The sequence below is a fragment of the Panthera onca genome, chromosome B3 (assembly GCF_046562875.1).
Source record: "Panthera onca isolate mPanOnc1 chromosome B3, mPanOnc1 haplotype 2, whole genome shotgun sequence".
NCBI lineage: Eukaryota > Metazoa > Chordata > Mammalia > Carnivora > Felidae > Panthera > Panthera onca.
The window spans coordinates 26,277,596-26,305,566 of NC_138344.1; the positions used below are offsets into that span (position 1 = coordinate 26,277,596).

Consider the following 27,971-nt stretch of genomic DNA (forward strand, 5'->3'; position numbering starts at 1 on the left):
GGCTCTGTGCCCCCATACCAATTGTGTCACTATGCCTTGGTAGTAAAAGGTGGCTGTTTAGCAACTGATCACAGTCAAAGTAGATAATAGGCTTATGATTATGCTTGAAGTTCAGAAAGCAGTATACCTTCTGCACCTAACTAGTTTTCTTGACGACTCCTTTTAGTTCACTTTGATATTTGGAAAATAGGACATGTTTACCATTGAAATCAAGCTGGGTAATTGTTTCAAGAATGTCAAAGTGGGGGTGCCTGGGTGGTTCAGTCAGTTAAACGGCCAACTTCGGCTCAGGTCATGACCTCACAGTTTGTGAGTTCTAGATCAGGCTCTGTGCTGACAGGTCAGAGCCTAGAGCCTGCTTTGGATTCTGTGTCTCCCCCTCTCTCTGCCCCTTCCCTGCTCATGCTCAGTGTCTCTCTGTCTCTCAATAATAAATAAATGTTAGAAAAAAAAAAGAAAAAAAGAATGTCAAAGTGATCCCAAATGCTAATCTAGCCCACTTTTAGTAAGATGTTGGGCATGAGTAGGCCTGTGTCATAAGGATGACTTGGAGCATGGAGTGGTTCCCTTTCTGTTTCACTTTCAACCTTCTTCTAACTATCTTAACGTTACAGTTGATCTTGCCTAATAGTGTGTCTGAAATCTCCCCTTATCTTTATTTGTCAGTGAAGCCTTGTTGAGGATTGGAATATGCTAATGGATAAAATAGGTGTGCTAATGACTACATGAAAAAATGTAGATGAATTCTCATACTCTTAGGTATGAGATATCTTTGTGATGGTTGGAAATCTTGTCACATTTTCTTTGTCATTTCCTACACTGAGACAACAGACATTTATTAAGCATCATCCTTGTAGAGTCTTGAATGATTAATATGCTGGGAGAAATAAAGGTAATTTAAATCCAATCTCTATAGCTTAGTGTGTAGTTGGGGAGAAATACAACCATGAAAATTAAAATTTAGAGTTTGAAGCTGCATAGAACAGGACCCAAAAGAGTGAGCATAGGCTAAGCAGAAGCTGAGGTCAATGGGGGTTAACTGATTTTATTGAGTTAGTGAAGGTGGCCTCTGACCCACTTCTGGAAGGAGCCATCCATCCATCCATCCATCCATAGATCCATCTGTCCATCTATCCATTAATCCATTCACCAGGAATTTGCTGAACATCCACTTGGCTGATTCCTTTCTTGCTAACATAGACCTACCTGTGAAGCTTTCAGTTTAGGAGAGGAATTAAAATCCATATTGAAAAAGGTGGAGTGCCTGAGGTATTGAAATGCCTCTAAAGGGCAACAGTGAGGGGACAAACCCTAGAGCAGTTTTACTCACATAATATCTAGTAGAACGGCCCATATTTATATTTTTATAGGACCTTGGAATAAATTGTCAAATTGATGATTTGTACTGAGGTATTATAGATACTTTCAGATATTGTAAAACCCTGGTTTCCCTATTAAACACAGCTTGTAGAATGAAATATATGAAGCATCTGTGGTCATAAATCCTATTTAACTCCTTGTGTCTAGTTTGCCAGTGTTTTATCTCCTGGGATCCTCATAGTAACCCTGTGAGGTCTTATTACTCCCAGTTTACAGGTGAGAAAATTGAGGTCGGAGGGTCAATTAAAGTGAACCAAAAAGCCCAGTGTAACTGTTTTCTGATTCTGGCTATTGTTGAAAGCACTTCTATAAACACTGGGGTGCATGTGCCCCTATGAATCAACACTCCTGTATCTTTTGGATAAATTCCTAGTAGGGCTGTTGCTGGGTTGTATGGTAGTTCTATTTTTAATTTTTTGAGGAACCTCCACACTGTTTTCCAGAGTGATGCCCCCTGTTTGCATTCCCACCAATAGTGCAAGAGGGTTCCCATTTCTCCACATCCTTGCTAGCATCTGTTGTTTCCTGAGTTGTTAATTTCACCCATTCTGAAAGTTGTGAGGTGTTATCTCAGTGTAGTTTTGATTTGTATTTCTATGATGATGAGTGATGTTGAGCATCTTTTCATGTGTCTGTTGGCCATCTGGATGTCTTCTTTGGAAAAGTGCCTATTCATGTTTTCTGCCTTTATTCATTGGATTATTTGTTTTTCAGGTGTTGAGTTTGGTATGTTCTTTATAGATATTGGATACTAATCCTTTATCCAATACATCACTTACAAACATCTTCTCCCATTCTGTCAGTTGCCTTTTAATTTTGTTGTTTCCTTTGAAGTGCAAAAAGCTTTTTATCTTGATGAGGTCCCAATAGTGCATTTTTGCTTTTATTTCCCTTGCCTTCAGACACGTGTTGAGCAAGAAATTGCCATAGCTGACGTCAAAGAGGTAGTTCCTATTTTCTCTTCTAGGATTTTGATGGTTTCCTTTCTCACCTTTAAGTTTTTCATCCATTTTGAGTTTATTTTTGTGTATGGTGCTGGAAAGTGGTCCATTTTCATTTTTCTGCATATTGCTGTCATGTTGTTCCAGCACCATTTGCTAAAGAGACTTTTTTTTTCCCCATTGGATACTCTTTCCTACTTTGTCAAAGATTAGTTGGCCATACATTTGTGGGTTCAATTATGAGTTCTCTATTCTATTCCATTTGTCTATGTGTCTGTTTTTTGTGCCAATACCATACTGTATTGATGATTACAGCTTTGTAGTAGAGGCTAAAGTCTGGGATTGTGATGCCTCCCTCCCACTTTGGTTTTTTCCTTCAATATTACTTTGGCTATTTGGAGTCTTTTGTAGTTCCATAAAAATTTTAGGATTATTTGTTCTAGCTTTGAGAATAATGCTTATGAAATTTTGATTGGGATTGCATTGGATGTGTAGATTGTAGTATTGATATTTTAACAGTATTTGTTCTTCTAATCCATGAGCATGAGATGTTTTTCCATTTCTTTGTGTCTTCTTCAATTTCTGTCAGAATTTTCTATAGTTTTCAGCATACAGATATTTTACATCTTAGGTTAGGTTTATTCTTAGGTATTTTATGGTTCTTCGTGCAACTGTAAATGGGATCTATTTCTTGATTCTATTCTTGTTGCTTCATTATTGATATATGGAAATGCAACCAATGTCTGTACATTGATTTTGCATCCTGCTACTTTGTTGAATTCTTGTATCAGTTAGAGCAGCTTTTTTGGTGGAATCTTTCAGGTTTCCCATGTAGAGTATCATGTCATCTGTGAAAAGTGAAAGTTTGACTTCTTCGTTGCCAATTTGGATGCCGTCTATTTCATTTTGTTGTGTGATTCGTGAAGCTAGGACTTCCAACACTATGTTAAAAATAGTGGTGAGAGTGGACATCCTTGAGAGTGGATGTCAGGGGGAAAGCTCTCAGTTTTTCCCCATTGAGGATGATATTACATCCATGTTCATGAGGGATATCGGTCTGTAATTCTCTTTTTAGTGGGGTCTGTGTCTGGTTTGGGAATCAAGGTAATGCTGGCTTCATGGAATGATTCTGGAAGCTTTCCTTCCATTTCTACTTTTTGGAACAACTTGAGAATATAGGTATTATCTCTGCTTTAAATGTCTGGTAGAATTCCCCTGAGAAGCCATCTGGCCCAAAGGTCTTATTTGTAGAGATATTTTTGATAACTGATCCAATTTCTTTGCTGGTTATGGGTCTGTTCAACTTTTCTATTTCTTCTCATTTGAGTTTTGGTAGTGAGTGGGTGTCTAGGAATTTGTCCATTTCCTCAAGGTTGTCCAGTTTTATGGCATATAATTTTTTATACTATTCTCTAATAATTTGTATCTCTGTGGTGTTGGTTGTGAACTGTCCTTTTCCATTTGTGATTTTATCTATTTGGGCCCTCTTGTCTTTTTGAGCAGTCTGGCTAAGGGTTTATCAATTTTGTTCATGATTTCAAAAAACTAGCTCTTAGATTAATGTATCTGTTCTCCTGTTTTTTTTTTCCATTCTATATTATTTATTTCTGGTCTAATATTTATTATTTCTCTTTTTCTGCTCGCCGTAGGGTTTCTTTGCTGTTCTGTTTCTAGTTCCTTTAGGTGTGTGTCTAGGATTTGTATTTGGGATTTTTCTTGTTTCTTGAGATAGGCTTGGATTTCAATGTATTTTCCTCTTAGGACTACCTTTTCTGCATCCAAAAAGGTTTGTACCATCATGTTTTCATTTTCACTTGCTCCCGTATATTTTTTAAATTTCTTCTTTATTTTCCTGGTTAACCCATCCATCCATTTTTTTTAACATTTATTTATTTTCAAGACAGAGAAAGAGACAGAGTATGATTGGGGAAGAGGCAGAGAGAGAGGGAGACACAGAATCTGAAGCAGGCTCCAGGCTCTGAGCTGTCAGTGCAGAGCCTGATGCGGGGCTCAGACCCACTAACCATGAGATCATGGCCTAAGCTGAAGTCTGATGCTTAACTGACTGAACCACCCAGATGCCCCAACCCATCCTTTCTTTAGTAAGATGTTCTTTAACCTCCATGCATTTGGAGGTTTCTGAAACATTTCTTGTGGTTTATTTCAAGTTTCATGGCATTGTGATCTCAAAATATGCTTGGTGTGATATCAATTTTTTTATATTTACTGAGGGCTGTTTTGTGACCCAGTATGTGACCTATCTTGGAGAATGTTTCCTGTGCACTCAAGAATAATGTGTATTCTGCTGCTTTTGGATTAAAAGTTCTGAATACATATGACAGGCCCATCTGGTCCAGTGTATCATTCAGGGCCATTGTTTCTTTATTGATTTTTTCTGCCTAGATGATCTGCCCATTGCTGTAAGTAGAGTATTAAAGTCCCCTGAAATTACCATATTCTTCTCAACAAGATTGCTTATGTTTGTGATTATTTTTTAATATATTTGGGTGCTTACCAAATTGGGAACATAATCCTGTATATCATTAGCTCTTCCTAATGGATAGACCCCATAATTATGATATGATGCCCTTCTTCATCTCTTGTTATAGGCTTTAGTTTAAAATCTAGTTTGTCTGATGTAAGTATGACTACTCCAGCTTTCTTTTGACTTCCAGTAGCCTGATAGATGATTCTCCATCCTCTCAGTTTCAATCTGAAGTTGTCCTCAGGTCTAACATGAGTCTCTTATAGACAGCATATAGATGGGTCTTGTTTTGGGTTTTTTTTGTTGTTGTTGTTTTTAATACATTCTGATAGCCTATGTGTTTTGATTTGAGCATTTAGTCCATTTACATTTAGAGTTATTGTTGAAATATATGGATTTAGTGTCATTGTGTTATCAGTAGGTTTCATGCTTGTGGTGGTGTCTCTGGTTCTTTGTAGCCTTTGCAGCATTCCACTCACAGAATCTCCCTTAGTATCTGTTGCAGGGCTTGGTTTAGTGGTCATGAACTATTTCAGTTTTTGTTTGTCTGGTAAAGCCTTTATCTATCCTTCTATTCTGAATGACAGGCAACTTTGCTGGATAAAGGATTCAAATCCTGATTTCTTAAAGGATCCTGCTCCGCACACCCTTTCCCAGGGAAGTGCTACTCTACACAGCCAACAAAGAACCTCTGGCTCCTCACAGTGACACACAGGTGTGAGTGAGTTGGTTTGTCTCACTCCACAATATCCTGCACCTCTCAGGATGGGTGCAAGCAAGGTCTTTTGTCCTTGGAATGGCTCTTTGCCTTCCCACAGCACTCAAGGGACGCAATTGCTTTCTCAAACTGTGGATTGCACCTCTGAGCTAGTTACTGAGACTATGGCTGGCTCTCTTCCTCCCCAGGCCCATGAACAGGGCAGCCAGCCCCAATCCCAGGAAAGACCCACAGTTAGAAATTTAATCTTTCTCTGTTTTTATTCCAATCCCTGGTCCATGGTTTTTCTATTGTCCAAATACAATCCTACACTTCCACAGCCTCTTTTTCTCTTCCTTTTGTCTCTCTGCAGAAGGGAATCCCTCTCCTCTATGCCTATGCTGCATGTTTTATCTCTCCCAGTCCGCAATCATGCACCTATGGCCTGCTAAGTTGTCCCATGGGCCCCTGGAGACGTCTCTGTCATTCTTCAGCCCAGACTGTTGAAATCCTGAATCTTCAACACTGCTGTGTTTGATGTACTAGGGAATTTTGGGTCCCCCTAATTGTCCATCATGTTGATCTGATCTACCTTACTTTGAATAGCAGGTCTAGTAAGGGAGCAGAAGAGTGAAGAGAGGCACAGAAAACTCTCTTGTGGGAAAAACTGTGGGTGCACTTAGTGAACGTCTTGCCTCATACCTGTCCTGCTGGAGGCTCTCTCCACACTTAGAAAATCCTGGAGAACTTGAAAGAATATATTTTGAAATCTTGCCCTATCTTTTCTTTTTTCTCTTTCAACAGTGTTTATGAGATTACCTGTTGGTGCTTTATAATTACATTTTCACTTTAATTATAGCTGCTTCTTTATAAAAAAAACTCAGTTTCTTCCAATATGATTCTAAATGCTTGCTTTCTAGTCAATATGGGCTTGTTTTTCCCCAAATGTTCATCAGGCATTGGGTTTTAATGATAGAAGCCAGTTGCATTTCCAAAACATCATTATTTAATTATATTACCTTTTTTGATCTTAAAGAGATTCAGTCTGAAGCTATGCCAAAAGGCTTTTGAAAAGAAATTGAGGGAAAAAAAAAGAGCTCTAATCTATCACTGATAGCTTCAGCAGCCACTGTTGTACAGTGAAAGGTAATTCAAACATAGGTAAAGAAATAGCCTTGTTAGCTGGAGTACTGTATTCCTGAGAGGAAGATTGTCTCTCAACATAAAACATTGTGACAGGCAGCTGTCCACCACGTTGCTGGACCATGTGGGTTATGTGAAGGTGTTCTGGAGCCTGCTCAGGACCATTGTAAACACCAAATGCAAGACTGGATTTAACTTTGTAGTTCAATGTCCCTTAACAAAATTGAAGGGAGATAATAAGATGTTCCAGTAACCAGGCTGTTCCAGTAACCTTGGGTAGCCAGAAAACACCAGCAGGAGACACCTGGAATGTTCAAGGCCACTGAGGTGTGGACCTTAGCCAGCCCCTGGAAAGTGATCCTGAACCAAGGCTAGTCCCTGAATAGAGATTCTTACTGGAGGTTGTGTCTCCTTTTTTTGCAGAAATCACAGCTTCTTCTATGAAATCTAATCCCTATATTTTAAGGTGGAGTGAGAATTCAAAGACACTGATAAACAGAGTGCCACATCCCCAGTGCTTTTTCATTGTGTGGTGAACATGAACCTAGTTTTCAAAGAAACAATATTTCTTTCTTTTTTTGTGTGTACTTTATATAAAAGTACATGTGATCACATAAAAATTGCTTTTGGCCTTAGCAGATTTGGATAGCACATAACTCTCAGTAAGAATAGAAACCCTCACCTGGTTTCTAGGTGTGTGAAGGATGATGGTGAAGATGGAGGGGGCATACTCTGTCCTGTGAGCAGGTCAGGGAGAGGCCAGTTCAAAATCACGTTTGTGGATACGAGATTATGAAATGAGGAGCAACAGATGTGACTTGGACATCACAGTCAATACCACTAACACACATCTAATGATGTATGGAGGGAAAGTCCTCTTTCCTTCTTTAAAATCTGATTTGTTGTGATTAATGGCAGGTATTATCCATGTCCAATGGAGGAAAGTAAAGCAGTTATAATTAACTGTCTACAAAACACTACCATGTGTCTAGTTATTTTAACAAGGTCTATTTGATATTTTAATTAATTTTGAGTTATGTACTTTGCTTATAAAATTGTATTTACAGTTGTGTGAGAATGAGAAGATATGGAATTTATATCTACTTTTAAGTTCTGACATGTTTAAGTAAAATTAAACTTTTTAAAAAAATTTTATTTGTTTTGAGGGGCACCTGGGTGGTTCAGTCGGTTAAGCATCCAAATTCAGCTCAGGTCATGATCTTGCAGTTTGTGGGTTTAAGCCCCATGTTGAGCTCTGTGCTGACAGCTCGGAGACTGGAGCCTGCTTTGGATTCTGTGTCTCCCTCTCTCCCTGGTCACACTCTGTCTCTCTCTCCTTCAAAAATTAACATTAATTTTTTTAAAGTATTTGTTTTGAGAGAGACAGAGAGAGATAGAGAGAGAGAGAGAGAGAGAGAGAGAGATCAGGAGAGGGGCAGAGAGAGAGGGAGAGAGAGAGAATCCCAAGCAGGTTTCATGCTGTCAGAGCAGAGCCTGATATTTTTGTAGGGACTATTTTACTTGTGTTAAAACATGTATAACAAAATTTATCACATAAACTATTTTAAGAGTACCATTCAGTGTGGTTAAGTAAATTCAGCTTGTGCTACCATCACTACCATCAATCCAAAGAATTTTCTTCATCTTCCAGAACTGAAAGTCTGCCCTCATTAAACAATGACTCTGATTCCCCATGCCTTCCAAATGCTGGCAACCATAGTTCTATTTTCTTGTCTCTATGAATTTGACTATTCTAGGTGTCTCATGCAAGTGGAATCATACAATCTGTATCATTTTGTCACTGGCTTAATTCACTTATCATAATGTCTTCTCTTTAGGTAGTGTTGACATCTTAATGTTGCCCTTCAATCCATGGACACAGAATTCCATTTATTAGTGCCTTCTTTAATTTCTTTTAACAACTTTTTGTAGTTTTTATTTTTTTTAATTTTTTAGTGTTTATTTATTTTTAAGAGAGAGAGAGAAGAGAGAGAGAGAGAGAGAGAGAGAGAGAGAGAGAGAATGAATGAGTGGGGGAGGGCAGAGAGAGAGGGAGACACAGAATCTGAAGTAGGCTCCAGGCTCTGAACTATCCACATAGAGCCTCATGTGGGTCTCAAACTCATGAATCATGAGATCATAACCTGAGCCAAAGTTGGACACTTAACCAAATGAGCCACCGAGGCATCTCTTGTAGCTTTTAGTGTACATTTTTATTGTTGTTGTTGCCTGTTTGATTAAAATAAGTCCTAAGTATTTTATTATTTTTATGCTATTATAAATGGAATTATTTCTTAATTTCCTTTTGGGATCATTCAATGCTAGTATATAGAAACACAACCGATTTTCTGGTGTGGATTTTACATCCTGTAGCTTTGCTGAATTCGTTTATAGTTCTAATCGTGTATGTGTTGTGTGTAATCTTAGGGTTTCTGCATGTAAGATCATGTGTTTTTTTCCTTTCCTGAAGAGATAATTTTACTTCTTCCTTTCAAACTTGGTTATCTTTTAATTTCTTTTTCTTTCATAATTGCTGTGGCTAGGACTTCCAGTAGTACAATAAATGGAAGTGGTAAGATATGCATCCTTGGCTTGTTCATGATCTTAAAGGATAAGTTTTTAGTCATTTATTAATGAGTATGATTTTAGCTGTAGACTTTTTATATGTTTTCTGTATTATGTTGAGCTTGTTTCCTTCTGTTCCTTGTCTGTTTAGTGTTTTTGTCAATAAAGGGTAATGAATTTCGTCAGATGCTTTTCCTGCATCTGTTGAGAAGATTGTGTGTGTGTGTGTGTGTGTGTGTGTGTGTGTTTTCTCCTTCATTCTGTTAATGAAGCACATTACATTGATTTTTATATGTTGAACCATCTTTGTTGTCCAGGAATATATCCCACTAGGTCATGATCTGTAATCCTTTTAATGTGCTATGGAATAATATTTAGTAATACTAATTAATATTAAATTATTAATAATTCATAATTAATTCATAATATTTAAATAATATTATTTAATAATATTTCATTGAGGATTTTTGTATAAATATTTGTAAGGGATATTAGTCTGTAGTTTTCTTTTCTTAGAGTGTTTTTGTCTGGTTTTGGTGTCAAACCTCCTAGAATGTGTTTGGAAGTGTTCCCGTCTATTCACTTTTTTTTGGAAAAGAATGAAGAGGATTGGTGTTAATTCTTCATTAAATGTTTTGTAGAATTCACCAATTCAGCCATGTAGTTTCTCAGATTTTCTTTATTAGGAGGTTTTAGACTATTGATTCAATCCCTTTGGTAGTTATAGATTTGTTCAGATTTTCTATTTCTTCATTACTCAGTCTTGATAAGTTGTATTACCAGGAAATTTTCGTTCATTTAGATTATACAATCTTTTGGTATTTGGTTTTTCATAGTACTTTTTTATAATCCTTTTTTTTATTTCAGTAAAATAGGTGATAATGTCCCCTTTCATTTATTATTTTAGTTATTTGAGTTTTCTTTATTTTTTTCTTAGGTTGTCAATTTTGTTGATATTTTCAAAGAACCAATTCCTGGCTTTGTTGATTTTCTTTATTGTTTTTCTATTGTCTGCTCAATTTATCTTTGCTTTAATTTTCATTTCCTTCTCTCAGCTAGCTTTGGGTTTAGTTTGTTCTTATTTTACCTTACTTTAAATCTATTTGCAATATTTCTTCTTTTTTACTGTAAGCATTTACAGCTCTAAATGTCCAGCTTGTGCTATATTCTGCAAGTTTTTACATGTGATATTTTTATTTTCATTAGTCTCAAAATACTTTCAAATTTTCCTTGTGATTTCTTCTTTGACCCACTGGTTGTTTAAGAATGTGTTGTTTAATTTCTACATGTTTGTGAATTTCCCAGTTTTCCTTCTGCTTCTGACTTCTAGTTTCACTCCAGTTTTTGAGGTTTCTTCTGCCCGAGAAGAGAGAACAGAAAAGTGAATCTGGTCATGCTTTAATTGCCCTTTTTGCATGCCTGTTGAGAAATTAAGATGTTTTTAAATAGGTTCATTACTTCTTTAGAAAGTGTTTTGAATTAAATGCCTACAAATTTCCAGGTTCTCCATGGCCAAACTTCTCTCCTCATTGACTGTTTATTACTTATAGAAATTCCCACCTTTGGGAGGGTGTTGTACCCCCCGTTGCAGAGTCATGGGGTGACTTCCTGTAGCTACCACACAAGGGGCTCATGAGACAGCCTGTGGATTGCCTGTGTTTCAATCCAGAGCTGTGAATTGTCCTCCCCTTCTCTAAACTTTCCCACCTTGGAATGGACCCCTAATAAAATGCTTTCATAGCAACAAAGGATAGTTGCTCTGCTTCCAAGTATATAATTTGCTTTCTAATATCCATATATAAACTTCTATGGGAGAGCATTTTATTAATTCTTATGACAATGGAATTTTTCTCCATTAGGTAATTTGTGTGAGTTATCTGAACTTGTCACTTGCAAAGTTGGATAGCAAATTGTTATAAGCAGCAAATGCAATCGGATTGTTAGCGAGAATGATAAATGATTTTTATTAATGTAAATACCTAGGTTCATCTTATAGTATGAATTTATCATATTTCATGTTTCAGCAAGATCCATATACCTGCACAGCTTAAAAATTTCTCACAGAATACCAAACATTTGGACCTCTTTGAACTACTTGCTTTTTAAACATTTAATTCCAGAAAATCAACATTTGGTTACTCATGAACCAAAGAAAATTATTATTTGGTACTTAAGGCCTTCCTGTAATTAAATAGTTTGTCTTTTACCTCCTGATACTTAAATAAAAGATAATTTTGCATCTCTGAGCTTGTCCATAGGCATCGGAAAAACATTTCTTATACCTCATTTATTTCATCCCTTAGGGAATTCTGAATGTAAGAAATAACCTTGGCTATAACCATGATGATTGGCCAGAGACCAGAATTAAAAATGTATGTTATCAAATTAAACATGCACAAATTAGAGAGCAAGTACCAGGTGCAAAGCAGAGATTTGTCCAAGATACAGCAACAGCCTATTCTTGAAGTGTATCAGTTTGCTGCTACTCCCTCTTCTCATAGTATTGAAAAGACATCTCCCTTTTCAGTTCTTTGTCAGGGGAACCACTAAAGCAACCATTGTGAGCACTATCTGTCTGCTCAATTCTACCACCACCTCCATTCAAGGTTAGCTTCCTCTGCTTGGCTTCTGAGGGCTTTACAGTGTGATATGCCACTTTTCTATCTAGATGCCTTCTCTTCATCCTATCTGCTGAAGCCTGTATAGTCACCACACTAATTTGTGACTTATTCCCACCCATGTTTGGCGTGTCCTTTCACCTCAGCCCAACTGTGCACTGTCTTCCTCAGAATGACCACGGCACAAATTGTCCTGGTTTCAGATCCCTCTCAAACCCCTTCTTCAAGAAGCCTTCCTGAAATTCTGTAGCTCATGTTGGTCTCACTCTCCACAGAGATCATCTTGCACTCATAGTTGGAATTTTGCCATTTAACATTTCTTCCAAAGCATATGACAAAAATAAAGCTATTTCCTCTTTAAGATCATCAAAGCTTCCTTGGAAACAGTGATCATTGCTGAAGCTTTTGTGTTTCACTTCCAAATCTCAAAGAGCTGGTCCTTTATTGATTAAAAGAAAAGAAAAAAAAAAGATACAAATGTTTAAGGATTCATTAATGGTGTTTCCCACATTAGAGTCAATTTTCCAAAGTGTGATGAGACTAATTATGACCAACCATGATAATATGGGAGTTTCAGACTTCGTAGAAAACAAGGTCAGTAATTTCCTCTAAAAATTTGTACTCAAAATATACTTGTATTGATAAGTAAACGTGTGCCTTCAGCTATGGTGAAGAGAAATAGTCAGTGGCAATGTAGGCAGAGATGCTTCTTTTTTATCATGCTAAATTTCACAAGTTTAGGTAACCATGATTAAGATATGGTGTGTTTATGCGTGGGTGTGTATTTCTATGTAAATAAACACTGAATCATCAACCAATCTTAATTAGGGAACGCATTAAATAACTTTGAGAGTAACCAAATATGTGGCTAGGTAGAGCTTCTTTAAATGGATGGATAATGGCAATTTTCCTAAGTAGATGTTCTTATGTACTTGAACACAGTCTGTTCTCATAAGCAGCAAGGGGAATTCTGCATACGATCTTAATTTGTTTTCCATTTCCTTCTCTGTAGCTTCTGCTGTCCAAGACTTGGTCTAGACATTTAAGGATGATGATTTTGATGTATCAGGTAAACCATGTCTCAAGCACGCTAATTGTGTGAGTCAGAGCAAATAATGTCAAATTTTCCAGCACTGACTTTAGGTTTCCTATTAGAGCTAAGGGAGATGGAAAGTCCAGTGTTGTGCCTTGAGGAGAGGCCCTCAGTTATTTTCTTCACTCTAAATGGGAATCATGAAGATCTGGAAGCACATGGTACAGTATGAGAGTGGCATCCACAGCCACATGATATCTTGAAGCAAAAGAAATGCCAGGTTCCATCTTTTTAGTCCAGCCATGCCATGAAGGTGAGAAGGATGCTTTGATCATTAATGAACTATCATGAGATAATTGTGATGAAGGAAAGAAATTGATGAAAATGTCTCCAGAAAATGCCAAGATCAAAATGTTTAAATGAATTCAGGAGAAAGAAGCATATGGAGTAAAATAGTATGAAAAGAAAAGGAGACATCACTGCAGTGAAGGAAAGAGGAAAGCCAAGGGCTCTGTTCTGAAAAGATTTCCCTTCCTAGGGTGAAATATCCCAGTGAGCACATATTTTGGAATATTAAAGCTAAGTGTCACTCAAGGACCTCCCAACCAAATTCCCAATGGTCTAAGGGGAAATAAAGACCAAAGTAGAAAATGATAATCCACTACTACATTGTTGCTTTATTGTTTTTTATTGTGGCTCCTCTGTCCCAAAAAAGATCTTGCTGAAGAATCATATTATGCTGTTGTAATTGTTGAAACTTTCACTTTATATAAGCAAAATCATGTAATTTTTTATGTAATAACTATATCAATGTCCATTTAATATTAGGTATTCTAAACACCCTTGTGCATCCTTTCTGGACAATCAAGACTAATGCATAATATACTGGGGCAAAGACAGTTGGGATGTCCTGTGACTAACAATTTGTAATACAGACTACCTACTTTTTCTCTTTTTTTCAAACAGTTTACAGGAGTTGCTCATATATATTTGGAGGACTTTGTGACTGCTACTTGAGTACATTTGTTTTTCTCTTTTATAAAGTCAGTATTCTGTGACAATTCAGCCTGTGCTCAGGTTACTTTTCATGTTTTCGTAGTCTTCCTTTGGTGGTGGTGGGTCAAGAAAGTTACATTGTTTCTGTTTAAGGTTTTTGTTTTTGTTTTTGTTTTTATTTTTGTTTTCTTTCTGCTTGTTGATCTGCAATATTAAGGTATGTGACAAAGTCCTTTATTAAGGATTCGACATAGCAGCTTATGCCCCTGTAAAAGGAGTTATACAATAGCACTTTTGAAATGTCTTTACTTTTCTAAATTTTATTTTGGGTTCATTTAACTTGTTATTCCTAGTCTTACTTATGTTATTTGTAAATACTTTAAAATGTAACAAAAAATTATTCTTCCCTTCCTAATCCTATTTTCTACAGGCAACCTCTTTCAACATTTCTAGCTGTTTTTTTTTCTAATATTTATCTCTGCAGTTCAGGCTAATGTGCATATTCTATCTCTTTAACTCAATTTTAGACACAGACTATTGACTTCCTATAATGGTTGCTAAGAATTGTGGGTAACTCACAGCTTGTCTCCATAATCTCTACCCTCCCTGTGTAACTGCATCTTAATTGGATAAACGCATAATAGGAGTTTTCATTCTTTTGACCATGTAAATTCTGTTTGCTCATGGATTAGTGTACTGTAATTATATGTCCATTCTCATCAAACTCTTTGTTTTTCCTTGGAATAAAAAATTGACCTTTTTTTTCCTACTATAGGCTCAATTTTCTTGGAAAGCATCACAAAATCTTCCCATATCCTCAAACAGTTTGTAAAATACCTCTCAGAACAGTCTTCCAGACACTCAGTTCTGTCTGATGATTTGTCCATCCCCCACCTCTTAGAGTCCTGGTCTTGCAGTGCTTCATGTAGATTTGGTATGGGTGGGAGTGCGGTAACCCTGATGGATACTTGTTCCACTAGGATCTTCCTTGAGCATCACTTCCCTCTGGTCTTGGACATCTTTATCTATGATTTCAGGCCTTCCTCATCTTTGGTTAAGCTCCAATGAGGAGTTGAAAATCATTATTCCTCAGGATTCTGAAGACATTGTTCCATTGTCTTTCAGTTTGGTTGGTTAGGGAGTTCTAGATCATTCTAATTAATTATGCTTTTGTGATTTTTTTTCTTCTCTCTGGCAGCTTTGGGAAATACCTTTTATTCTTGGTGTTCTGAAATTCTACCATGAGATGACTGAAATTGATCTTTTTACGTTCACTATCTTATGAATTTCGGGGACCTTTTCAATCTTGGATATTTCTGTTTCTGTTCTGAAATTTCTTCTTGCAGTATTTAGTTGATAATTTTATTACCACTTTTTTTTTTTTGCTTCCCTTTCTGGAATTGATATTAACTGGGCATTAGACTAATCATCTAATATTCTTTTCATTACTCCTTTATCTTTGTAAATTTTTTCCCTTCTTGGAAATTACCCCAATTTCAGTTTTCTATTGATTTTCAGAAATTATCACAATATTTTTTTAAGATTTTACTTTGTTGTTTTCTTATTGTTCCTTTATAATAGCACCATGATTTTTTTTAAGTTTATTTATTTATTTTGAGAAAGAGCATGAGTGGGAGAGAGGCAGAGAAATAGAGAGAGAGAAAAAATCCCAAACAGGCTCCACACTGTCAGTGAGGGGCTCAAACCCACGAACCATGAGATCATGATCTAAGCTGAAATCAGGAGTCAGATGCTTAACTGACTGAGCCATCCAGGTGCCCCAATAGCATCTTGTTTTTATTTTATGGATACATTGACTTTTTTTAAAAGTACCTTAGGGTGTTATAGTTACTTTGATATTTTCTTCTACATTTCATAGTATTTATTTGTCTTTTTATCTTATTGTCTGCTTCATGGTTCTGGTTCCCTGGCATTTTACTACCATTTATGTTTGAGAATGAGTTACTAAAAAGTTGATGAGAATTTCTAAGTGGGTGGAGGTGGAAAAGAGTGCTTCACTACAGGGTTATTAGGTCTCTCATATTTTTCCTTTGGGATTCACATTCATCAGCCTTTGCTGCATTTCCCCCCCTTTTTGTTATTGTTTCTTTGTAATTGCCTATCCATAAAAGTGGGCTTATGTGTCCTGTTTTGGAGGTGGTGTTGTAAGGTAGAACAGTAGTAGATAAAAGCTTATTTTCTGACATCTGACATAGTTAACCTTTGGGATTATGGAAAAATAAGATGTTCCTGTAATTCTTATTGTTTCTATAAAAAGCCCTAGTCCTCTAAATGCCAGATCTCACACACATTTACAATTAGATCATTAGCCATTTGTTTAGTTAATTGGCTCTTATCTGAAATGACAATAACACATCTTTTATCTCCACAAAGAAGGCCAAATAGTTATAGCTCAGACCAGATCCTAGGTTAAACTCTAGGGTTCTGGGAGGACTAAGATGGCTATCTCCCTAGGTATTTACATTTTAAAAATGAATAAACCTTGGAGACATCTCTAAGGTGATCAAGTTACCAAATGGCTGGAATTAGGTCTCAGACCTATTACATTCCCAAGGAAATCCTGTCAGGAGGGTCACGGGACAGCTGCTTCTTCCTCTTTAATAATAAGCAGAGAGAAATCAGGTTTCCTTATCCTTCACCTATGAGGTGCCCATCTACCCACATAGGACGATTGACTTCGGTGTTATGTCATTCTAGGGATAAAGACTAGGGCAAAATGAAGGGAGGAGGCACAGCCTTATTTACTGTCAAATATTTAATAAGAAATATACCTCTGATCCTGAGAATAACACATGTGCACATTAAGGGTACAATTATAAAGATAAGCTTAGGAGTGCCTGGGTGGCTCAGTCAGTTAAGTGTCCCGCTTCTGCTCAAGTCATGATCTCACAGTTTGTGAATTCGAGTCCCACATCAGGCTCTGTGCTGACAGACAGGAGCCTGCTTGGAACCTCTTGTCTCCCTCTCTTTGCCTATCCCCTGCTCATGCATGAGCTCTCTCTATCTCTCGTTCTTTCTCTCAAAAATAAATAAACATTTAAAAAAGTTTATAGGAGTCTCCTATGTTTTGGCTCCCTCCCTCTCTAACCATTTTTTTTTCTTCCCCTCCTCCATGGTCTTCTGTTAAGTTTCTCGGGATCCACATAGGAGTGAAAACATATGGAATCTGTCCTTCTCTGTATGACTTATTTCACTTAGCATAACACTCTCCAGTTCCATCCACATTGTTACAAAAGGCCAGATTTAATTCTTACTCATTGCCAAGTAGTATTCCATTGTGTATATAAACTACAACTTTTTTATCCATTCATCAGTTGATGGACATTTAGGCTCTTTCCATAATTTGGCTATTGTTGAAAGTGCTGCTATAAACATTGGGGTACAAGTGATCCTATCCATCAGCACTCCTGTATCCCTTGGGTAAATTTCTAGCAGTGCTATTTCTGGATCATAGGGTAGATCTATTTTTTTTTTATTTTTTTGAGGAACCTCCACACTGTTTTCCAGAGCGGCTGCACCAATTTGCATTCCCATCAACAGTGCAAGAGGGTTCCCATTTCTCCACATCTTCGCCAGCATCTATAGTCTCCTGATTTGTTCACTTTAGCCACTCTGGCTGGCGTGAGGTGATATCTCAATGTGGTTTTGGTTTGTATTTCCCTGATGAGGAGCGACATTGAGCATCTTTTCATGTGCCTGTTGGCCATCTAGATGTCTTCTTTAGAGAAGTGTTTACTCATGTTTTCTGCCCATTTCTTCATTGGATTATTTGCTTTTCAGGTGTGGAGTTTGGTGAGTTCTTTATAGATTTTGGATACTAGCCCTTTGTCTGATATGTCATTTACAAATATCTTTTCCCATTCCATTGGTTGCCTTTTAGTTTTGTTGATTGTTTCCTTTGCAATGCAGAAGATTTTTATCTTCATGAGGTCCCAATAGTTCATTGTTGCTTTTAATTCCTTTGCCTTTGGAGATATGACAAGTAAGAAATTGCTGCAGCTGAGGTCATGGAGGTTTTTTCCTGCTTTTTTCTCTAGGGTTTTGATGGTTTCCTGTCTCACATTCAGGTCCTTTATCCATTTTGAGTTTGTTTTTGTAAATGGTGTAAGAAAGTGGTCTAGTTTCATTCTTCTGTATGTTGTATTTTCTCTCTCCCTCTGTCTCTGCCCCTCCCCAGTGTGCACACTCTCCCTCTCCTTCTCTATCCTTAAAAAAAAAAAAGACAAACTTAAGAAGGTTGATCTCATGCTAAGTGTTCTTACCACACACTCATACACATACAGGTGACACAAGAGATATTTTGGAGTGATAGATATGTTTATTAATTTGTTTGTGGTAATGGTATCACAGATATATGCACATGTCTAAATACATCATTATGTATAAATATGTGAAAATTTTTTGTATATTAAGTATATCTCAGTAACATTTTTCTAAAAGGAAGTAAATATGAATAGTCCTATCACATACAGAAGTTTAGTTAGTAATTAAAAGCCTTCTCATAAAAAAAAAAAAAAAAACTGTAGACCTGCATAGCTTCAGTAGTGAATTCTACCTAAACTTTGAAGAGGAATTAACACAATTCTTTCACAAAGTCTTTTAAAAAATTGAAGAGAAGGGAATATTTTCAAACTCATTCTATGAGGACAATATTATTTTGATATAAAAACCAGATAGACATCACAAGATGATGAAAACTACAGATCAATATACCTTATGAACATATATGCCAAGATCCCCAACAAAATAGTAAAAAACTGAATCCCATAACATATAAATTTGATTATACACCAATGACCAAGTAGGATTTATCTTAGGAATACAAGAATAGTTCAATATACAAAAGTTAGTATAAAATTTAATGTTTAGAGAATAGGCCAAAAGTCACATGTTCATCTCAGTAGATGCAGAAAAGAAATTTGACAAAATCAAGCATAATTTATTATGGAGACATCCAACAAACTAGGAAAAGAAGGTATCTTCTTCAACCTGATAAAGGGAAATTTATAAAAAACCCTCAGCTAACATTATAGTTAATGATTAAAATAATGAAAACATCCACCCTAAGAGCAAGAGTAAGATGTCCACCATCACCATTTCTATTCAACATTGTATTAGAGGTTCTACCCAGGACAATTAGGCATCTATCAATAACAAAAGTAATAAAACACATCTTATTGAAAAAAAAGAAGCAAAAAGATCTCTATTTTCAGATGATATGTCCTTACATTTAGAAAATAAAAGGAATCAAAAAAAAACTAAGCTATTACAACTAATAAACAAGTTCAGCGAAGTCATAGAATACAAAATCAAAAGAAAGAAAGAAGAAAGAGAGAGAGAAAGAAAGAAAGAAAGAAGAAAGAAAGAAAGAAAAAGAATGAACCTACTACATTGATCCTAGCCAAAATTCAAAATAAATGATATCACTAATGAACCCTGCTGTTTTTACATATAACTCCTATTTACTCAATAGGAATAAATTTTGTGAATCATCTGCTCACAACTTGTTACTGCAGACTGCAGACAAGGGACCTAGATTCCCTCAAGCTGACTGCTTAATTTTTTTCCAATACAGACCACTCCTCTGATTCCCTAAATGAAATTTTTAGTAGCACCTTGATGAAGTGGATGCCTGGAAAGGAACAAGCACTTTAGAATAGACAGTATATTTCTAAGTTGCTGAATAGACCATGAGCTCTCAGAAAGAGCAATTCAGGGGTGGTTTTTCTGGGTGCTTAGGTAATGATTAAGATGGACTGTGGAGCATCTCATTTCCTAATTTATTGATTTTCATAACATGTCTGAGATAAACATTTTTATGTTAAACTTATTATTTTGTAACAATTATAGATTCATATGCAATAATAAGAAATAATTTTAAAGAGGTCCCCTGTATCCCTACTCATTTTCTCCAAATGAAAACATTGTGTAAAACTGTAGTATGATATTACATTCAGAATGTTGACAGTGGTACCGTCAAAATATACAACATTCCCACCACCACAATGGTGTTTCATCCTGCCATTTTATAGCTACACACATTTTCTTCTCATTCCCTATTCAATCCCTGACAACCACTAATGGGTCACCCATTTTTATAATTTTGTTAATTCAAGATCATTGTAGAAAAATAATCGTATAGAATACTATCTTTGGGATTGGCTTTTTCTACTCAGCATACTTCTCTGAGGATTGATCCAGGTTATTGTATTGATGGTTCCTTTTACTACTGAATCATTTCATAATATGTTGGGCAGAATAATAGCCTACTTAACATGTTTTAAATGCCAGATCCTCTGACTATCTTATCTCAACTGGAAAAATGACTTTGAAGGTATGATTAAGGTAAGAATCTTGATATGAGGAGATTATCCTGGATTATCTAGGTTGACCCGTTTAAACACAGGATTATTATAAGAGAGAGTGACAGGAAAGTCAGAGAAAGAGATGTGAAGAATGAAGAAGATGTAAGTGATTTGCGGTGAGAATGACTGAACCCACCATTGCTGTCTTTGAAGATGGAAGAAAGATAATACTCAAGGAATACAAGAGCCCTCTAGAAGCTAGAAAAGGCAAAGAAACATATTTTCACCTGGGGCATCCAAAATAAACACTCCTACCAGCATATAATTTTAGCCTAATGAAACTCACTTTGGCTTTTTGTTGAGTTCTAAAAGTTCTTTATATATTCTCTATACTAGTTTTTAGTAAATTATGTTCTTGCAAATATTTTATCCCAGCTTATCTTTACAGCCTCTTAAAAAGGTTTTTCACCAAACATGGTTTTTAGTTTTGATGAAGTCAAGTTATCAATTTATATTTTTATGGCTCATGCTTTTGAAAACAGTACAAGACCTTTTCCATAGGCCTAGATCTTGAAGATTTTCTCCTATGGTTTTTCTTTAAGCTGCTGCTTCATTTTGTATTACATTTTTGTATACGGTATGAAGTTTTTTTTTTATTTTTTAATGTTTTATTTTATTTTTTGAGAGAAGGAGAGAGAGCATGCGCAGGGGAGGGGCAGAGAGAGAGACACAGAATCCAAAGCAGGCTCAGGCTCTGAGATGTCAGCACAGAGCCTGATGTGGGACTCAAACCCATGAACGTGAGATCATGACCTGAGACGAATTTGGACGCTCAACCCAGCCACCAGACATCCCAATATGAGGTTTGATTTTTTTTTTTAAATCGATGTCTAATTTTTACAACACCATTTAATGGAACAGGAATCTTCCTCCCTCCACTGAATTCTCTTCAAACTTTCTTCAAATACGAGTGGAGCATATTTGCGTTTGTGTGGGTCTGTTTCAGGGTTCTATCTGCTATTGTATTTATCCATGTATGTTATGCCACAAATAGCACACAGTATTGTTTAACATAGTTACAAAATCAATTATTTCCTCCAAATTCTACTTTTTCAAAACTTATTTATTTAATTTATTTTTAATGTTTATTTTTGAGAGAGAGAGAGAGACAGAAAGACATACAGACAGAGTGCAAGTGGGGGAGGGGCAGAGACAGAGGGAGACACAGAATCCAAAGCAGGCTCCAGGCTCCAAGCTGTCAGCATAGAGCCTGACATGGGGTTTGAACTCATGAACCGACAGATCATGACCTGAGCTGAAGACTTAGCTAACTGAGCCACCCAGTCACCCCTTCAAAACTGGTTTAGCTATTCTAGTTCCTTTCTATCTCAATATAAACTTTATAATAATCTCTACCTCAACAATAACAACAAAAGAAACCTGACTTTTTTTTTAAAGTTTAATTCCACTGTAGTTAACATACTCTTATGTTAGTTTCAGGTGTACAGTATAGAGTCCACAATTCCATACATCACCTAGGGCTCATCACAAGTGCACTTCTTAATCCACATCACCTATTTCACCCATCCTCTTACCCACCTCCTTTCTGGTAACTATCAGTTTGTTCTGTATAGTTAAGGGTCTGTTTCATGATTTGTTTCCCTTTTCTTTTCTTTGTTCATTTGTTTTGTTTCTTAAATTCCCCATATAAGTGAAATCATGTATTTGTCTTTTTCTGACTCATTTCACTTACCATTATACTGTCTATCTCCATCCATGTCATTGCAAATGACAAGATTTCATTCTTTTTAGTGGCCAAATAATATTCCCTTATACATGAATACAATATTTTTTTTCAATTTTTTGAAAACATTTATTTATTTTTGAGACAGAGAGAGACAGAGCATGAATGGGGGAGGGTCAGAGAGAGAAGGAGACACAGAATCTGAAACAGGCTCCAGGCTCTGAGCTATCAGCACAGAGCCCATTGCGGGGCTCGAACCCACAAATCGCGAGATCATGACCTGAGCCAGTCAGATGCTTAACAGACTGAGCCACCCAGGCGCTCCAGACACCCATCTTCTTTATCCATTCATCTATTGATGGACCCTTGCGCTGCTTTCATAATTTGCTTATTGTAAATAATGTTGATATGAAAATAGGGGTGCATGTATACATCTTATTTAGTGTCTTTGTATTTTTTTTTTTTTGGTAAATATCCAGTAGTGCAATTACTGGATCATAGGGCAGTTATATTTTTAATGCTTTGAAGAACATCCATACCAGTTTCCACAGTGTCTACACCAGTTTGCCTTCCCACCAACATTAGAAGAGGGTTCTTTCTTCTCTAAATCTTTGCTGACACTTGTTTATTCCTGTGTTTTTCATTTTAGTCATTCTGACAGGCGTGAAGTAATACCTAATTGTAGTTGTGATTTTCATTTCCCTGATGATGAGTACTGTTGAGAATCTTTTCATGTGCCTGTTGGCCATCTGGATGTCTTCCTGGAGAAATGTCTATTCATGTCTTCTGCTAATATTTTAATTGGATTGTTTGTTTTTTAAGTGTTGAGTTTTATAATTTCTTTATATGTTTTGAATACTAACCCTTTATTAGTTATGTCATTTGCAAATGTCTTCTCCCATTCCATAGGTCGCCATTCAGTTTTGTTGATTGTTTCCTTCGTTGTGCAAAAGCTTATTTCAATGTAGTCCCAATAATTTATTTTTTGTTTTTATTCCTTTCCCTCAGGAGACATATCTAAAAAGATGTTCATTATGGTTGACGTCAGAGAAATCACTGCCTTTGTGGTCTTCTAGGATCTTTTATTATTTCAAGTCTCACATTTAGGTCTTTAATCATAATTTTTAGTTTATTTTGAGTTTATTTTTTTCTGTATGGTGTAAGAAAGTGGTCCAATGTCATTCTTTGGTGTGTAGCAGTGCAGTTTTCCCAACACCATTTATTAAAAAGACTTTTTCCCATTGGATATTCTTTCCTGCTTTGTCAAAGATTAATTGACCATATCATTGTGGATTCATTTTAGGGTTTTCTATTCTGTTCCACTGATTTATATGTCTATTTGTGTGTGTGCTCCACAAAGTGTACATGGTTGGCAAGGACATGATCCCATAATTTGTGCAAAGCAGGCCCTCTTCCATAAGGATGTACAGCCACTGCAGAGACCAGGGCCAGCTAGGGCATTCCATACTACATGCCTTGGCCAGAGGGATTCAGTTTTGACAAAGTGTGCATCCTCCATGTGGGTCAGGCGGGTCTTCTGTAGGAGAGGATCTTTGGTGCTAGGACTGAGGTAGGTCTGCCTAGAGGGTTGGCGTGTGGTGTAAGCAAGTTAGACAGTGAGTGCCAGCACTGCACTGGTTTCTTCAGGTGGCTGTGTGTTTATGATGAAGGGTGGGGAGGTAAATGGTGCCTGCCAGCTCATTTGTTCCTGGAGAAGTCCCACAGGGACCTCTGAGATTAGTAACTAACACTTCCTCCCATAAGCCCTAGGTACCTTTCAAACTGTTGCTTCCAAGCTGTCTGTCTTTAGGCTGTTTGCTGTGCCATCTCTTCAAGGACAGAGGCTCAGCTTTCTATGACCCTCGTGGGTTTCTCAGAGCTGAGCCTGCTGATTTTAAAGTCCCCATGTTTTAAGTCCTATTGGTTGTAAGCACTCACACAATTTTGCCTCTCTGATTTTCAAAACCAAATGGATGTTATGGGAGGATTTCTATTCCCTTTGTAGTCTCCAAGGTGTATTAGTCTGTTTCTTGCCCCTCTCTGCAACCAAAGCTCCCTCCTTCCAGTGACCCATAGGGTTTAGGTTCCCACCAACTCCTTGCCCTCCCTGCCCTCTTCAGTGTAGCCTCTTCTCTGCATTACTTGTGGAATTTGTTCAGCCAGTCTTTGGTTCCTTTTCTGTGCTGTTTGCCATGATTTGTGAAGCTTCTTGCATACCTTCTGATAGGAATTATATTAAACTGTACATCAATTTGAGGAGAATCACGTCTATATTATGTTGAGTCATTCAATTAATGAAAACGGTCTGACTTTTCATTTTTTAGATCTCTGATTTTTTTCATCAGTGTTAAATATCTCTTCATGCCTTTTGCCCATTTTTTAATTTAATTTTTTAAAACTTTGAGTTATAAAAGTTCTTTGTATATTCAACATATAATTTTGTTGTCAATGCTTTCTAATGACAATTCTCTGATGCAGACTAAGTGTCCTACAATTTATTTTTCCTTTTATAATTCAACATTAAATATATGATATTTTTTACTTAATTTTGTATAAGGTTTGGGGTTTAAATCAAGGTTTACATTTTTTCTATGAGATCCAGTTATTTCTATACTTTTTTCATGGAGTTGCATTTGTACCATCGTCAAAAATAAGTTGGCTATACCTGGGTGGGCTAGTTCTAAGTTCCCTATTCTGTTCCTTTGTTCTGTCTATCCTTTTGCCAATATCACGCAGTCTTGGTCAAAGTAACTACAAAGTGGACCATAATACCAGGTAGAGTGATTCCTTTCACTTAATTTTTTTAAGAATTGTTTTAAATAAAGCAAATAATATTTTACATAAAAAAGTTTTAGAATACTTATATCTATGTATACAAAATATAGAGAATTTTATAAAAACTGGTTAAATCTATATACCAATTTGGAAAGAAGACATTTTTAGTATATTGAATCTTCTAATCTATGAACACAGAATATCTTTCTACTTATTTATATATTTGATTTCTTTCATCAACACTTCATTGTTTTCAACATAAAATTTCTATATATGTTTGATTGGATTTACACCTAAATATTTATTTATTTATTTATTTATTTATTTATTATTTTACTGTCTGTCTGATTTTGGAATCAAGGTAATATTGGCTCTTCACAAAATGAATTTAAAAATATTCCCTCTTTGGGACATCTTGGGGGCTCAGTCATTTAAGCATCTGATGCCAGCTCAGTTCATGATACCACAGTTCATGGGTTCAAGCCCCATATCAGGCTCTGTGCTGACAGCTCAGAGCTTGGAGCCTTCTTTGGATTCTGTGTCTCCCTGTCTCTCTTCCCCTCCCCTGTTTATGCTCTATCTCTCTCTGTCTCAAAAACAAATAAAATATTTAAAAATTAAAAAAATTTCCCTTTTCTATTTTCTGGAAAACACTGAGTATAACTGGTATTATTTTTTAAATATTTCATAGAATACTCCTGAAGAACCGTCTGGCCCTAGAGTTTTCTTTCTCGGAAAATTTATAATTATGTATCAAATATGCCTAGAAATTATAGAGGTATTCAATTTTTCAATTTCATATTGGGTGAGTTGTAGTAGTTTGTGTGTTTTGGACAAGTCATCCATATATCTAAATTGTTATTTATGTGAAGAGTTGTTCATGATACTGCCTTAATAAATTTTTGATGTCTTCAGAGTCTGTAGTGATTGTCTCTACCTTTGTAATTTATATTTTATCTTAATTTCTTTATCAGTCTTACCAGAGGTTGTCAAATTTGTTATCGTTTCAAAGATTTTATTTTATCTGTAGTTGTGTGTGTGTGTGTGTGTGTATGTTCTATTTCATTGATTTCTACTCTTCTAATTTCTTTTTTCTGTTTGTTTTGTGTTTACTTTTTCCCCTTTTTTCAAGGTTCTTACTATGAGAGAGTAGATATTGACTTTATCACCCTTTCCTCTTTTCTAATGTGTGCACTTAATTCTACAAATTTCCACTCATACCTACTTTAACTTCCTTCCACAAATTGTGATATGTTGCATTTTTAATTTTATTTAATTCTTTGTATATTTTTATTTCACTTTAGACTTCTTTGACACCTGGATTACTTAGATGTACATTGTTTAGTTTCCAAGTGTTTGGAAATTCTCCTGTCATCTTTCTGTTATTGCTTTCTAGTCTGATTCTATTGTGGTTAGAGAACATACTCTGTATGATTCCAGTTATTTTACCTTTGGTGAGTGTTTGTTTTTGTTTTTGTTTTTGTTTTTGTTTTTGTTTTGTTTTGTTTTGTTTTTTTTATCACATAGGATATGGTCTGTCTTGCTGTATATTCTGTGAGCACTTAAAAGGAATGAATATTTTTACCTTCCTTATTTTCTGCCTGATTGTTCTATCAATTGTTGACAGAGGGATGCTGAAGCCATGCACTATAATATTGGATTTATTTATGTCTCCTTTCAGTTTCATCAGCTTTTACTTGATATATGTTTTATAACTCTGTAGTTTGGTGCATTCACATTTAAAATTTCTGTAGATTGAAGCTCATTTATCATTATATATTGTCCCACCCTGTCTCTGATAATTTTCTTTGCACTGAAGTTCACTCTAGCTAATGTTAATGTAGCCATTCTTCCTTTCTTTTGATTACCTTTTGCATGATTTATCTTCCCCATCCTTTTTCTACTTATCTGTGTGGTTGAATTAAGTAACATATAATTGGTTAATGTTTTTTTAATTCACTTTGCCCATCTTTATCTTTTAATTGATTTCTTTAAAGCATGTACATTTCATGTACTTATTAATATGCTAAGGCTTAAGTCCTTTTATGCTTTGTTTTCCATTTTTGGTTTGTTTATTTCATTTGTTTATTTTCTGTTTTATGCCTTTCCATAGATTAGTTTAACATTTTTAGAATTCGATTTTGACTTATCCATAGTGTTCATGTGTATTGCTTTTATTATGTATTCAGTGGTTGCTCTAGGACATACATTATATATATGCATAAGTTATCACACGTAACTATTGTCGTAATTTTACCAGTGTAAGTGAAGTAATAGACACCATACCTCCTTTACATCCCTTTACCCTCCCCAGTTTGTAATAAAATTGTCTTAGTATTTCCTGTATATACATTTGGAATCACATAATATAGTATTTTTTTGCACCCACCATCAAATATAATTTCAAAAGAATAAAGAAGAGAGGGAAAATATATATCGTATTTTCTCATATTTTTGTTAACTGTGTACTTCCTTTCTCCTGTGGTCCTGTAATTTCTGTTTTTATTCTCTTTGTTTAGAGGTGTTCCTTTACCCATTGTTTTAGAGTAGATCTACTGGTAAAAATTTTTCTTAGCTTTCTTTCATCTGAAAATGTCTTGGATACCTCTGAATTCTTGAAGGTTATTTTTGCCAAATACAGGGCTATATAGTTCTTTCTTTAAGCACTTGAAATATGTGTGCCACTTATGTCTGGCCTTCATGGTTTCTGATGAATAATCCACTATCACTCAAGTTTTCTTTTTTTAAATAAAGTATCATTTTTTTCACTAATTTCAAGATATTTTTAATCTTCAGTTTTCAGAAATTTTACTATGATGTGTCTGTTTCAATTTCTTTGCATGCATTCTGCTTTTGGTTTTCTAAGCTTCTTAATGTGTAGATATATGTCGTTAGCCTAATTGAGAAGTTTTTAACAAATTTATTTTGAGTATTTTTCATACCACTTTTCTTCTCTTTTGCTTCCTGGTCTCCAGTGATATGAATATTAGATATTTTGTAATAGCCCCACAAGGTCTCTGAAAATCTGATTTATCTTCCAGTCTTTTTTCTTTCTGTTTTTTCATATTGTATAATTTTTATTGTTCTATGTTAAATTCCATGATTCTTTCCTCTGTCCCTTCATTCTGTTGTTGAACCCATCAGTAAGATTTTTGTTTAAATTTTAGTCATTCTATTTTTCATTTTAATTGCTTATTGCTGTCCAATGGAAATAAAGTCCCATCTCAACATTCTCTAACACCATTCTGGCTAAAGGTGGGAGAATCTT

The 27,971-nt window shown here is 35.8% G+C and overlaps 1 protein-coding gene across 3 annotated transcripts in view; it reads left to right on the plus strand.

Annotated features, from left to right (window-relative positions):
• Positions 1–27,971, plus strand: part of GABRG3 (gamma-aminobutyric acid type A receptor subunit gamma3) — a 736,855-nt gene that overhangs the window by 150,151 nt on the left and 558,733 nt on the right. The window lies entirely within an intron of this gene.